Source organism: Tenrec ecaudatus, chromosome 7 (genome assembly GCF_050624435.1).
Source record: "Tenrec ecaudatus isolate mTenEca1 chromosome 7, mTenEca1.hap1, whole genome shotgun sequence".
Classification (NCBI taxonomy): domain Eukaryota; kingdom Metazoa; phylum Chordata; class Mammalia; order Afrosoricida; family Tenrecidae; genus Tenrec; species Tenrec ecaudatus.
In genome coordinates, this window is record NC_134536.1 from 62,054,031 (window position 1) to 62,067,275 (window position 13,245).

Below are 13,245 nucleotides of genomic sequence, written 5' to 3' on the forward strand. Positions count from 1 at the left end.
CAAAGCATTTGCTCTCCACTTAAGGCCCTTTGCATCAGGTCCTCTTTTTTCCCCTCCCTCCCTGCTCCCCCCTCCCCCCTCCCTCATGAGCTCTTGATAATTTATAAATTATCATTTTGTCATATCTTGCCCTGTCCGGCGTCTCCCTTCACCCCCTTTTCTGTTGTCTTTCCCCCAGGGAGGAGGTCACATGTAGATCCTTGTAATCGGTTCCCTCTTTCCAACCCACTCTCCCTCTACCCTCCCCGTATCGCCCCTCACAACACTGGCCCTGAAGGCATCATCCACCCTGGATTCCCTGGGCCTCCAGCTCCTATCTGCACCAGTGTACATCCCCTGCTCTATCCAGATTTACAAGGTAGAATTCGGGTCACGATAGTTGGGGGGTAGGAAGCATTTAGGAACTGGAGGAAAGCAGTATTCTTCATCGGTGCTACATTGCACCCTGACTGACTCATCTCCTCCCCTAGACCCCTCTGCAAAGGGATGTCCAGCGGCTGACAAATAGGCTTTGGGTCTCCACTCTGCACTTCCCCTTCATTCACTATGGTAATATTTTTTTTCTTTTGATGATGCCTTATACCTGATCCCTTCGACACCTCGTGATTACACAGGCTGGTGTGCTTCTTCCATGTGGACTTTGTTGCTTCTGAGCTAGATGGCCACTTGTTTACCTTCAAGTCTTTAAGACCCCAGACACTATCTCTTTTAATAGCCGGGCACCATCAGCTTTCTTCATCACATTCGCTTATGCACCTGTTTGTCCTTGGCGATTGTATTATAGAGGTGTGCACTCAATGATATGATTTTTTATTCTTTGATGATGCCTGATAACTGATCCCTTTGGAACCACGTGATCACACAGGCTGGTGTGTTCTTCCATGTGGGCTTTGTTGCTTCTGAGCTAGATGGCCACTTGTTTATCTTCAAGTCTTTAAGACCCCAGACGCTATCTCTTTTGATAGCTGGGCACCATCAGCTTTCTTCACTACGTTTGCTATTCACCCACTTTGGCTTCAGCGGTTGTGTTGGGACTGTGAGCATCATAGAATGCCAATTTAATAGAAGAAAGTATTCATGCATTGAGGGGGTGCTTGAGTAGAGGCCCAAGGTCCTTCCGCCACCTTAATACTAAATCTATAAATATAGGCACATAGATCTATTTCCCCATCCTCATATATATATTTGCATATGGACATGTCTTTTTCTAGACCTCTATAAATGCCCTTTGCCTCCTAGCTCGTTCCTCCATTTCCCTTGACTGCCCTCCTGTCCCACTATCATGCTCCGTCCCCTCCTGGGTTACAGCTATACCACTTTGTTACCTTACCCTTGATAATTCCCTACCAGGCCTTCCACTCCCACCTCACCACCAATTTGGATCCCTTGTTGTTCCCTTGTCCCTGGGTTTGTTAACACCACTTCGTTACTCCCCACCTCCCCCTATCCCATGTCCCCCCGGAACTGTCGGTCCCATTGTTTTTCCTCCAGATAGTTCATCCAGCCTGTCTTATTTAGACAGACCTGTGGAGATAATAACATGCACAAAAACAAGACAGAGGAAAACAAAGCAACAGTATACAACGAAGAAACAACAAACCACTGACAAAGAACAAAACAAAACAGAACAAGAAAGAAAAGCTTGTAGTTAGTTCAAGGATCGTTTGTTGACCTTTAGGAGTGTTTTCCAGTCCAGTCTGTTGGGGCACCACGCCCTAAAGGCACTGTTTCTTCCCCTCAACCTCACATGTACATAGCTAACCCTACCCCTGGACATTTCCCATATGGAATGCCCCAAAGAACCATTCTTACTTAAGTTAGTTTGCATTAGATCTGCTGGCCTGCAACTAACATGATTCCAGTGAATTGAGCAATCTCCAAGGCTTACTTAATGTCCATCACCACCTCATGGACAGAAACATCGAGAACAAAACAAAGAACGCGCCCAGTGGGTTCCAACTCACGGTGCTCAGAGTGGAACCGTGCGCCATCGGGTTTCCAATGCCCATCTTCCAGGAGGAGATTACTAAGCTCTTCTTCTGAAGCATGTCTGGGGGAACGCAAACTCACTGCCATTGAGTCCATTCTGACTCATATTGACCCTATGGACAGAGAAGAACTGTTCCTAGAGGTTGTTGAAAAGGCTGTAAATCTTTCTGGGAAAAGAAAGTCCCATGTTGCTCCCTCAGGGAAGCTGAGAGGTTTTGGACAGCTGACCGTGTGGTTAGCAGCCCAATGTGTAGCCCACTACACTGTGAGGGCTCCTCTCTGGGTGAAGTAGAATGACCGACACTTTTGTGAGCAACTAAAGGTGTGTGTCAATGGCACAGGGGTCGTATCTGACCTCCCCTGGCTTCTCTGGTACCACGAGGCAGAGGTCAGGCATGCCCCCACTCTCAGCCCTCCGTTACCGACTCTAACATTGACCGTCCCTCCTGGGGCACTCTACTTCTATGCTGCACTGAGAATGCATTGCAATGGCCACACAGAACTCACAGCCAACACTCCCAATCAAGGGGTTTCTTAGAGAAGTTAACAAGTTACCACAAGTCAGGATCAGAAAACATTAAGAATACAGTCATTAGTCCACACCAACATCTCTCCTCCACCAATAACCAAGTCACTTTCTCGTCCGCACACTCTCAGCCACGTGTTCCTTCAGCTCTGCCTCGGGGGGCCAGGAAGCTAGCCCACTGCTCTGCCTCACAGTCTCAGTCTTGGTGCTGCTGCTCTGTTCTGCCTCATAGTCTTGTCTCAGCCTCTGGTGTTTCTAGTCTTGTCCTTCGCCACTTCAGACAGAGATCTAGAGCATGCTGGCCTGGGGGCTCTTCTTCCAATGGTTCTGGGATTTCTCTCTGTTTCATCTTCTAAATTGGCTTATCCTTATAGCCATGGGAGTCCCAAGTAAAGTGACAAATCCTCTCTATTAGTGTTAAACACAGGTGTTCTGGTGGGCTAGTGTTGATGTGTTAGACTGCTAACCACAAGATCAGCAGCTTCTCTGGAGGAGAAAGATGAGGCTTTCTAGTCCAGTAGAGAGGTACAGCCTAGTAGCAGCCACTGCCTTGAGTGGAAGACAAGTCAAAACATGTCCTGTGGTGCTAAGTCTGGTGTCTAATGCGCTGGAGAACTAACATCAGCCCACCAAGGTCCAGAGGTTCACCCATGCCCCAGCATCTACCAGCCATTGTATTATAAAATGTATTTTATGCAATAGTCTGTCAACCTGAATGTTGGCAAATAGTCAATGCCAATTAAAGAATCTATCCTTTAAAAAAAAAAGAATCTATCCTTCAAAGAAAAAGGAATTCAGAAAATAGTTGCAGTCTCGGTTACTTACAGGGACAGTTATATCCTGTCCTATAGGGTTGTTAGGAGTCCGAATTGACATGGTGGCAGCGAGTTTGGTTTTTTAGTTTAGGGTTACACATGCTCTATTTGCCTGATCCTGTCCAATCATTTGGTGGGAGTTACAGCGACATGGGTGGAAGAGTCTTATTAAGAAATTTCACCACCACCACCCCCCCACCTGTGTTAAGTGTTTGCATAACCCAGGAGATCTCCTCTCTTTACATCTCACAGTTTTTAGATTGTTGAAGACAAAATTTAGAACCAGGCCATCAGATTCCAAAGCCCACATTCTTAATCTTACTCCAAAACAGTCCGGGAAAACATAGCCAATATCCCATGTGTTGGGCACCAGGTTAAGCAAACCCACACCTCTTTGCACTTCATCTAATGCTGCTTCCCTCCGCTTTGCAGACTACAGCTTCACCCGGGCCCAGGATTTTCCCACATCTGCATCTTTACTCAGGCTACTTTCTCTCCTTGGCCCAACTCTGAATGGCAATATTTACTGTTCCTTCAAAGTCTGGTCCAATGTCAACTTTTCCTGGAAGCCTTCAAAATTCTTTGAGGCCCAAGTCAACATTTTTTTTTCAAGTTCCACGTTTTAATGTACAGTGATATAGTTTTCAATATAAAATACAATTTACATACAGAAATTTCTATCAAGTAAACCTAACGAAACACTTGATTTTTTACATTTGGATATTTCAATTAGAAAATTTGAGTTTTACATGTTAAAAAAACCTTCACGGCGTGCTAGATGTTAGGGACCTACTTCAACCTGCCAACACTTGGGACAGACGCCAACCACGGTTTCCTCACTGAGAACTGTGTGCTGCGAGGGGCACCTCCGTAGTCAGACTCCAAAGAACAAAAGGGACCGCTAGTCTTATACTAGCAAAAGTTGCAGTTTATGAAAACACAAAAGTTATCAAAGTATCAACATTTCTTTCTTTGAAACCAAAAGACTTTGATTTGAACACCAGGCTAGGTGAGTGAGTTTGTGGGCTTATAACACAATAGTTTGTAGGCATTTCTTTGGGAGATTAGATGACCAATGGCATTGAGTCATTAGATTTAGTCATTTCAATGTTATCTGCAGAACACCACATCTTTAATAGCAAGTCGTGACAGTATTATGATTACAAGTCATAACTTTGGAGTGAGAAATGCAGAGTTTGAAGTTGATTCTGCAGCTATTGAGTTTAGGTCACCTCGAACAGGTGACACATTCTCTCTTGAGTCTCATCTGAATATGAGGATGTGAATAATATTGCTTATAGAGAGTTGTGAGAAGTCAACAGGGCAATGAATGTAAAGGGCTGGTGTGTTAGTCCGGGTGGACTAGAGAAACAAATACAGAAACACTCATATGTGTGTAAGAGAGAACTTCATATCAAAGAGTAATTGTATATTAAGAAAACATCCCAACCCAGTTCAGATCAAGTTCATAAGTCTGATATTAGCCCATATGTCCGATATTAGTCTGTAAATTACTCTTCAGACTCACACAACACATGCAATGATGCTGAATGCAGGCAGATCACAGGCCAGTGGGTAGAAAGTGTGGTCAAACCATCTCAGCACTGGTGTGGGTCTCCACATGGCTCCTCCAGCTTCAGGGTTCTGGATCTATCAGTGTAGCTCTATGTGGCTTGTCAGCAGGAAGACAAAGCAGAGATAGAATGCGGGTCTTAGCTCTGTAGCGCCTCCAAATGAGGTGATCAAGCTGCAACCTGATTGACAAGCTAAACTTCACCCCTTCACTCTTAATAGTCTCAAGTTGATACCAGGTTGTAACTACCACAGACCACCCTTTGTCAGCTTGACACTTTCGCATAACTCTTCAGACATATAATTTTCAAACAAACAATAATAATATCACATCTGTTCCTAACAGGATAAAACTAAAATACATACAATTCAGTATGTGCCAAACCCTCATTTAAATATGATATTCTGTAAGTGAACAATACAATATTCTATGCCTAACAATTGCATTTAAGTAACATCTACACCATAATCCTATGAATCTATTCCCCCACCTATGAAAGTTTGTAAGTCAGCCACTTCATGCTTTTATCCTCCCCATTTTGGGTATCCAATTTCTATACTGCCCACTTACATCAACCCAGCACTCTGAGAAGACAATCATATTATTTGATGTGAAGAATCTTCTTTCCAGTTGGAACCTTGTGAAGTCTGTATCCATAAGCAAAGTCAAATCAGGACTGGCCATCCATAAAGTCAGCAGCAATATGCACCAGTTCACAGGCTCAAAAATCTTCTCTTTATCTGGTCGAGTTCTGGTCAGCTTAATGTGGGCCGCCTCATTTAGCCTCACCAGGGCTCATTGGCTGCCTTGCCTTTTGATCCATGGGCCCATCACAAATTCTCAACAACCCCAGTCCCCTTGTGCTAGGTCATGAACTTCAGACCAGTCTACCTCCTCTCTTTTTCTCCTCTAGTTACTGTGAAGCAGGTCCACAGTGTCAGTGGCCAGATTTAACCCATCTCTTTATTGCTGCATTTCTCTCACTTCCACTCAAGCATTTCAGCCTGCCCACAGGCTCCCTTTAACGTTCAGACCCAGAGCAGAGAGTTCTTCCATGTTGCTGCTACTCTGGGGTCACAGCTGTCTTCTGGATCCAGGAGGTTCACCACATAGGTAGCTTGGGTCCAGAGGATGTGCTCCACTCCTGGCTATTGCCAGTACTGAGAACCTTCCTCCTGCTTCTCCGAGGGCTCATTTTATAGGCAGCAGGATGTTATTGAGTTACTCACAGGAGAATTCTATCAGTATCTTCCCCCACCTTCTCAGCAGACCCATGCAGGGCAAAGCCATTTGGTGAGAGTTTGGTGAGACTTTGGCTGGAAAGGGCCACATCAAATAACTTGCCGCCGCTGCAGGCGCAGTTGTTATCCTCACGAGAACACTTGTTGCTGGTTTTGTCGGGCGCCCTCGAGTTGATTCTGACGTGTAGTGACCCTGTGTACGATAGGACGGAACACTGCTGGGGCCTGTCCCATCCTCACAATTGTTGTTATGTTTGAGAGATAACTGCTTGAGGTTAAATGACTTGCGCAGGGTCACAGAGGCAGTTTGTGGCGATTCTGACTCATTACCTGAAGGAAAGGAGTCAGAACTTCTTTTGAAACCCAAGGCCAGCTCGAACCCAGACTGGTCCTGAGGGATGAGCAGTAGGAGTGAGTTAGTAAGTGAGCAGGGAGGAGGACTTCCAGGCTGAGGGGACAGTGCCGGCAGAGGTGGGTGGTCTGAGTGAGCACTAGTGCGGGAACCAGACACATGCCTCAGAGATATTGCAAGTTTTATTCCACTGCAGTAAAGCAAATATGGAAATCAAGCGAGTCACGCAATGTTTTTGGTCTCCCGATGCTAGGTAGGAGTGCTAGTGGAGTTTGGAGTTATGCTTTGGGTTGTTAATCCCAAGGTCAGTAGATTGAACCCACCAGCTGCTTCTAGGGAGAAAGATGAGACCTTCTGCCTCCATTAAGATACTTTAGACTTAATGTCAGGAGAGACCAGTCAGTCCCTGGAGATGGACATGATGCTTGATTAAGTAGAGGAAAGTGAAGGAGAGGCAGGTCCTCAGTGACATGGATTGACACTGTGGCGGCGACAATGAGCTCAGACATGGGAAGAATTGTAAGGGCGGTGCAGGTCTATGTACTATGTCGTTGTGTTGTGCACAGGCTCACTGTGGGTCATAGCCAACTCAATGGCACCTGACAACAACAGCAGCTTTAGCGTTGGTGTGTAAGTTTGAGTAATATTGTGTTAATTTTATTTCCCTTTATGTGGATAAACATTACACTATCACAGATAAAACATTATACTTCTCTTGAAGTATCCTTTTTGACAGTAAATGCAACGCCATTTCTCTTGGGTGTCATTCCCAGCATATGATTTTCACATTCAAATGAAGATGGACAGTCTCAGAAACCCTATCTAGGGTCACTGTGAGTCAGAATTGACTTGGTGGCAGTGAGGGTTTTAAAAAAATTTTTAACACTGTTGTCTATTAAGTGCATTATGAAAAAGTTTGAAATATTGTGAGAGTTACCAAAATGGGCCCCAGTGACACAAATGAAGCACATATTGTTGGGAACATGACCCCAGTAGGCTTGCTGTACACAGGGAGACCACAAACTTTCAGTGGATAAAACACAGTATCACAAAGCACCATGAAGTGATGTGCACTAACACAGGCATGACTTTAATTCAGGAACACAGGAATTGCAGGGGAATGTGACTGCAGATAAAGCCAGAGAGGTAAACAGAGATTTAGTCCTGGTCATGGGATGTTACGTATCAGATCCATATTGGACATATGATGCTTAATCTTCAGGTTGTCTTTTCATTTTTTAAAATAAAATCCTTTCATGAACATAAGTATTTCATTTCCATGGGCTTCTAATGATCTATTTTGCCTTTTGCTCCTTGTGCAATTGTATCATTGAAAACAAAAAGACTGATTCTTAAGTTTTTACTCTTTCAAGTTCTTCTAAGAACTTTATGGCTTTAGAGGTATTTCATCCATTTTGAACTAGTTTTAGTGTATGGTTGTGAAGTATGGATCATACTTTGTTATTATTTTGCATGTGGAAATATAATTTTGCTAACACCACTTGTTGAAGAGACTGTTCCTTCCACATTGAATGGATTTGTTGAAGAGCAGTTGATCATAGATGTATGAATTTATTTCTGATTTTTGAATTCTATTCCATTGTTCTACCATTAAACCAGAATGGGGCTGTTTTGAATACTGTGACTGTAGAGTAACACACAGAAATTTTAGACAGGTTACTCTGGCAGCCGGAGGCATGACCTGGAAACATTGCACAGTAACGAGCTGGAGATAGGAGTCTAGAACTCATGAGAGAGGACTGAGCTGGAGGCGTCTGCTCAGGACCCTTTAGGCATGTAGCTGAGCGACAAGACTGGAAGCCATCTTCACAATTGACCCTCTACGTTGACATGTCTACAGTTGACTGCTACTATTTCACTGTCTGCATTAAAGGGAGTGTTCTATTTTAGGAAACTTTTTGATCAGGAAGAGAAAAGTTATAAATACCTTGTTGTTTATTTCATGCAATTCTCAAACTCATTGAGATGATCATCAAGTTCATCAACTTTTCAATAGAAAGCCTACTATGACTCTTAACTTTCCACGATCTTCCAACCGTTTGCTCCCACATGGTCAGCAAGTCTTAAATCATGATCCTCATCACACTCTGATCAAGTTCCTCCATTGGAAACAGCAATGCCATGATCACCAGTGAAGAGCTGTGCTCCATAGGATTTTCTGTGGCTGATTTTTGGGAAGCTGATAGCTAGGCCTTTAATCAAAGATGCCGCTGGTAGACTTGAACCTCCATCTTTTTGGTTAGCAGCTGAGTGTGCTAACCCCGTTTACACCACTCAAGGACTCCCCTCCATGGAAGGACCTGCTTTAAACCCAATTCCAAAGTCTTACCTGTTTTTGCTCTCCTCCTTTTGACTCCATCAAGGTGCAAAGGTGAGAGAAAGATGAAGCTTCTACTCCTGTAAAAATTTAGAGTCTTGGAAACCCACAAGGGCAGTTCTACTCTGTCCTATAGGGTCACTAAGAGTCAGCATCGACTCGATGGCAGTGAGCAAAGACTCAGCGTGTTTGAGTACTGCTCTCCCTTACCATGACTAACAGAAAGTTGTCTTCATTTTTATCACGTTGTTTTGGGCTTATTTTTAGGAGTTTTAGCATCATAGAATCTGATCACCCAAGGGAAGGGATGCAGTCAGAAGACGAGAAGGTCAAGGTTAAGAAACACTTAGGAATATCATCATTCAAAGGCAGTAGAAATGCCCAGGTGTATTTTTTTCCTACCGAGATGCCAACATGACCCCATTAAATTCCATCTAGTTTGAGCATCCCTGAGGAGGAGGATTTAAGAAAGAGAGTGGGATAGTGTGGGGCCTGGAGCCCTCAGGAGAGTAGGCTATAGTGATGGAGAGGGAGGGAGCAGTAATTAGAGACCAGGCTAGAGTACTTGGACACAGGCGAGGAGCACCCAAAATTGGAAAGAAGGGCAACAGGCAGGGATAATGGGGGTGTCTTGGTGGTTACCAGCTGAGTGCATAGACCCTAACACCACTGGGGCTCCTCAGTGGGAGTTTCTAAGGCAAATTTCACACTGGAATTTTCCCTCCAGCAGGCTCTGGCAGGGCTCTCCTGAGGAAGGTCTGCCGGCCTCTTCTGACAGGACAATCCTGGGCTGCTCACCAAGGTCCCCACCTTCCATCCCATATACCAAATCCCCTTTATGCTTTGTTGGCGATTTTCTAGTCAGATGAACAGTTTCCAGTACATTTATAGCTAACCGAACATGCTGATATGTACTTGCCATTTTATAAGTATAGCTCTGGGCCCATCTCTGCCCACCAATTAACTTAAGCCTCGTGATGACTCTCTGATTTCTCTACACTTTGTGGACACTTTGCAGGGACTTAGATGCATTTCCACAGAGCCCTTGAGAACTGAAAGGCCAGGCTGGCTGAGGGCTGGGATGTAGACATAGGGGGCTATGAAACTTCTGAATTTCATTCACATGCCAGGCATTTTAAGTCACCTAATCTAACAACGACTCCCTTTAGATTTAGAAGCATGCTCAAACGTTGCTTTCTCTTAAGCCTTTGTCTTGTTCCTCTCTCCAGTTCTTTCCACCTCCCAACCACTGGCAGAAAGACATCTGCCCAGTATCTGTCCACATGCTATGGAAACTAAAACAAGAGAGTCTGGTAAGGGGCCAGAGAGTGCTCTTCTTAGCTAGGGGGAGTAGAGAAGGCCTTTTGGAAGAAACAACTTTCAATAACGACCTGACTTAAACGAAGAAGTGAAGCACATGGCTCTCTGGAGGAAGCAGTGTTAGGCAGAGGGAATGCCAAGTGTAAGGGTTCGAGAAGAAGGTGTGCATGTGTGTGAAGATGAGGAAGTTGGCCAACGAAGCTCAAGTGGAGTCGTGACACAGGGAGAGTGGTAGGGTGTGTGTCAGAGAGGCAGCCAGGGGGCTGCAAAGAGCTTTGAATGTTTTTCTAAGAATGATAGGAAGCTACTGAGAGAAAGGGAGAGTGGACCTGGCTTATGTTTCTAAAGGAGCACTTGCCTGCGGTGTGGGCAATGGAGGAAGCGGGAGGATCCATTAGGAGGATATTGCATAATCCAGACATGACACAATAGTGGTTTGAGTTATGGACTAGAGAGAAATGCTGGGAATGAGGCTTTACTATAAAGGACGGAAGGAACCGTTGGTGGTGTAGTGGTTACATATTGGGCTGCTAACTGGGAGATCAGCAGTTCAAAACCACCAACTGCTCCTCAGGAGAAAGATAGGGCTTTCTACTTTCTAAACTCACAGGGGCAGTTCTATCCTGCCCTTCAGGGTCGCTATGAGTCATCATTGACTCAGTAGCAGTGAGTTTGACTTTTTTGTTAAGACAGAACAACTGGAACTTTCTGATGGTAGAGGTTGTGTTGGCATAGTGGTTTCACGTTGGGTTGTTAACTACAAGGTCATCAGTTAAAAACCATCAGCTGCTGGCAGGGCTTTCCAATCTTGGAAACTCACAGCTACAGTTTAACCCTGTTCTGTAGGGTCATTGTGAATTGATATCAACTCGATGGCAGTGGGTTTTCTTATTCTTTTTCTTCTTCTTCTTTTTTAGAGGTTGTAGGGTGCAAGAGAAGAGAAAATATTGATGTTTTGTTCTAAGCAACCAGGAGAAGTGGTCCCATGTGCGAAGCTAAGAAGTGCAGGATGGAGGGCGGCTTGTAGGAATGCTGTGGAAGCATGGAAAAGGCACTGGTATTAGTGAGCTTAGAGTGTTCAGGTGAGGTCAGCCTGGACGCATAAACCCAAGAGTCATCAGTGTGTAGAGTGCTTCTAAAAATGCGAGGCTAGACTAGATCAGGCACCAGCAAACTTCTGTAAAGGGCCAGTTACGGTAATATAAGTAAGTCTAGTGAAAGCCTCACTATCTTTGAGCTATTTTACAACAGACAGACAGACTCACTCCCTTCTACTCATGTCAGTAGTTACAGTCGCAGACACTCTTGGGTCAGCCATGTCCTACAGGTCACTCTGACTTGCCATCGATTCAACGACAGTGAGTTTTAGTTTGTTTTTTTTAAGAGTTGTAGTCTCAGACAGATGGCTGTGAATCAGAATCAACTTGATGGTAGTGAGTTTGTTTGGGTGGGTGCAAGAGTTATTTGAGAGTGGTAGGAATGAGAATTTGATTGGCGCAGATTGCAGACAACTGTAATAATGAAGAGAATGTGTGATTATAGGGACAATCACAAGTAAGGTGGCCAGAGAAACAGATTTAGAACACTCAGAACAAACTGAGACATGAATAGCAGTTAATATACGACGGCGATGGCAATGCAGGGAGAGAACACAGTATTCAGTAAATGATGTGGGGATAAGGTGTCCTCCATATAGAGAAAACAACAACGTCGATGCTCTACCTTAAACAACAGATAAAGAATCAGTTTCTTTTGTGCTTTTGGAGGCTGTAATTTTTTTTGTTATACATCATTTTATTGGGGGCTCTCTCAGCTCCTATAACAATCCATACATCAATTGCATTCAGCACATTTGTACATATGTTGCCATCATCCTTTTCAGAATATTTTCTTTCTGTTTGAGCCTTTGGTATCAGCTCCTCTTTTCCTCCTCTCCCTCCCAGCCCCCCCATCCTCGTGACCCCTTGATAAATTATAAATGATTATTATTTTCATATCCTACACCATCTGCTGTCTCCCTCCACCCATGTTTTTGTTGTTTGTCCCTCCTGGGTGGGCGGGGTTATACATTGATCATGGTGATCAGTTCTCTCTTTCTCCCTCTTCTCCCCCCACTTTCCCCCTACCCTCATGGTATCACTACTTCCATTATTGTTCTTGAGGGCTTTATATCTGTCCTAGATTCTGTGTGTCTAGAGCTTTTATATGTACCGGTGTACATGTTCCAGTCTAGCCGGATTTGTAAGGTCAAACTGGGGTCATGAGAGGTGGGGGAGGAAGGATTAAAGAACTAGAGGAATGTTGTGTGTTTCCTCAGTGTTATACCGCACCCTGGTTGGCTTGTCCCTTCCTTGTGACCCTTCTGTGAGGGGATGTCCAATTGTCTACATTTGGGCTTGGGGGTCTCCGCTCTGACCCACCTGGATATGATTGTTTGTTTTGGATCTTCTGATGCCTGATACTTGATCCCATGGACCCCTTGAGATCACACAGTCTGGTGTGCTTCTTCCATATGGACTTTGTTGCTTCTCTGCTAGTTGGATGCTTGTTTATCTTCAAGCCTTTAAGACCCCAGACGCTGTATCTTCTAATAGTCAGGCATCATCAGCTTTCTTCACCACATTTGCTTATGCACCCATTTTGACTTCAGCAATCATGTTGGGAAGGTGAGAATCACTGAATGCCGGCTTATTAGAACAAAGTGTTCTTGCACCTCATGAGGGGAGACTTGAGTAGAGGCCCAATGTTCATCTGTTACCTTAATACTTAACCTATAAATATATGTACATAGAACTATATTCCCATCATAATGTATTAATAAATTTACATATACACATGCCTATATTTATATCTCTATAAATGTTTTTTGCCTCCTAGTTCTTTCCTCTACTTCCTTTTACTTTCCTCCTGTCCCACTATCATGCTTGATTTTCATTTGGCACTCAGTAATTCTTCTTTGTTACATTGGACTTGATCAAACCCCATCAGGTGTTTTACACCTTCCTGGCCATCAATTTTAGATCTCTTGTTGTTTCCTGTGTCTGGGTTTGTTGGCTCCCCATCCCTTTTCCCTATCTCCCCTTCTTCCCTG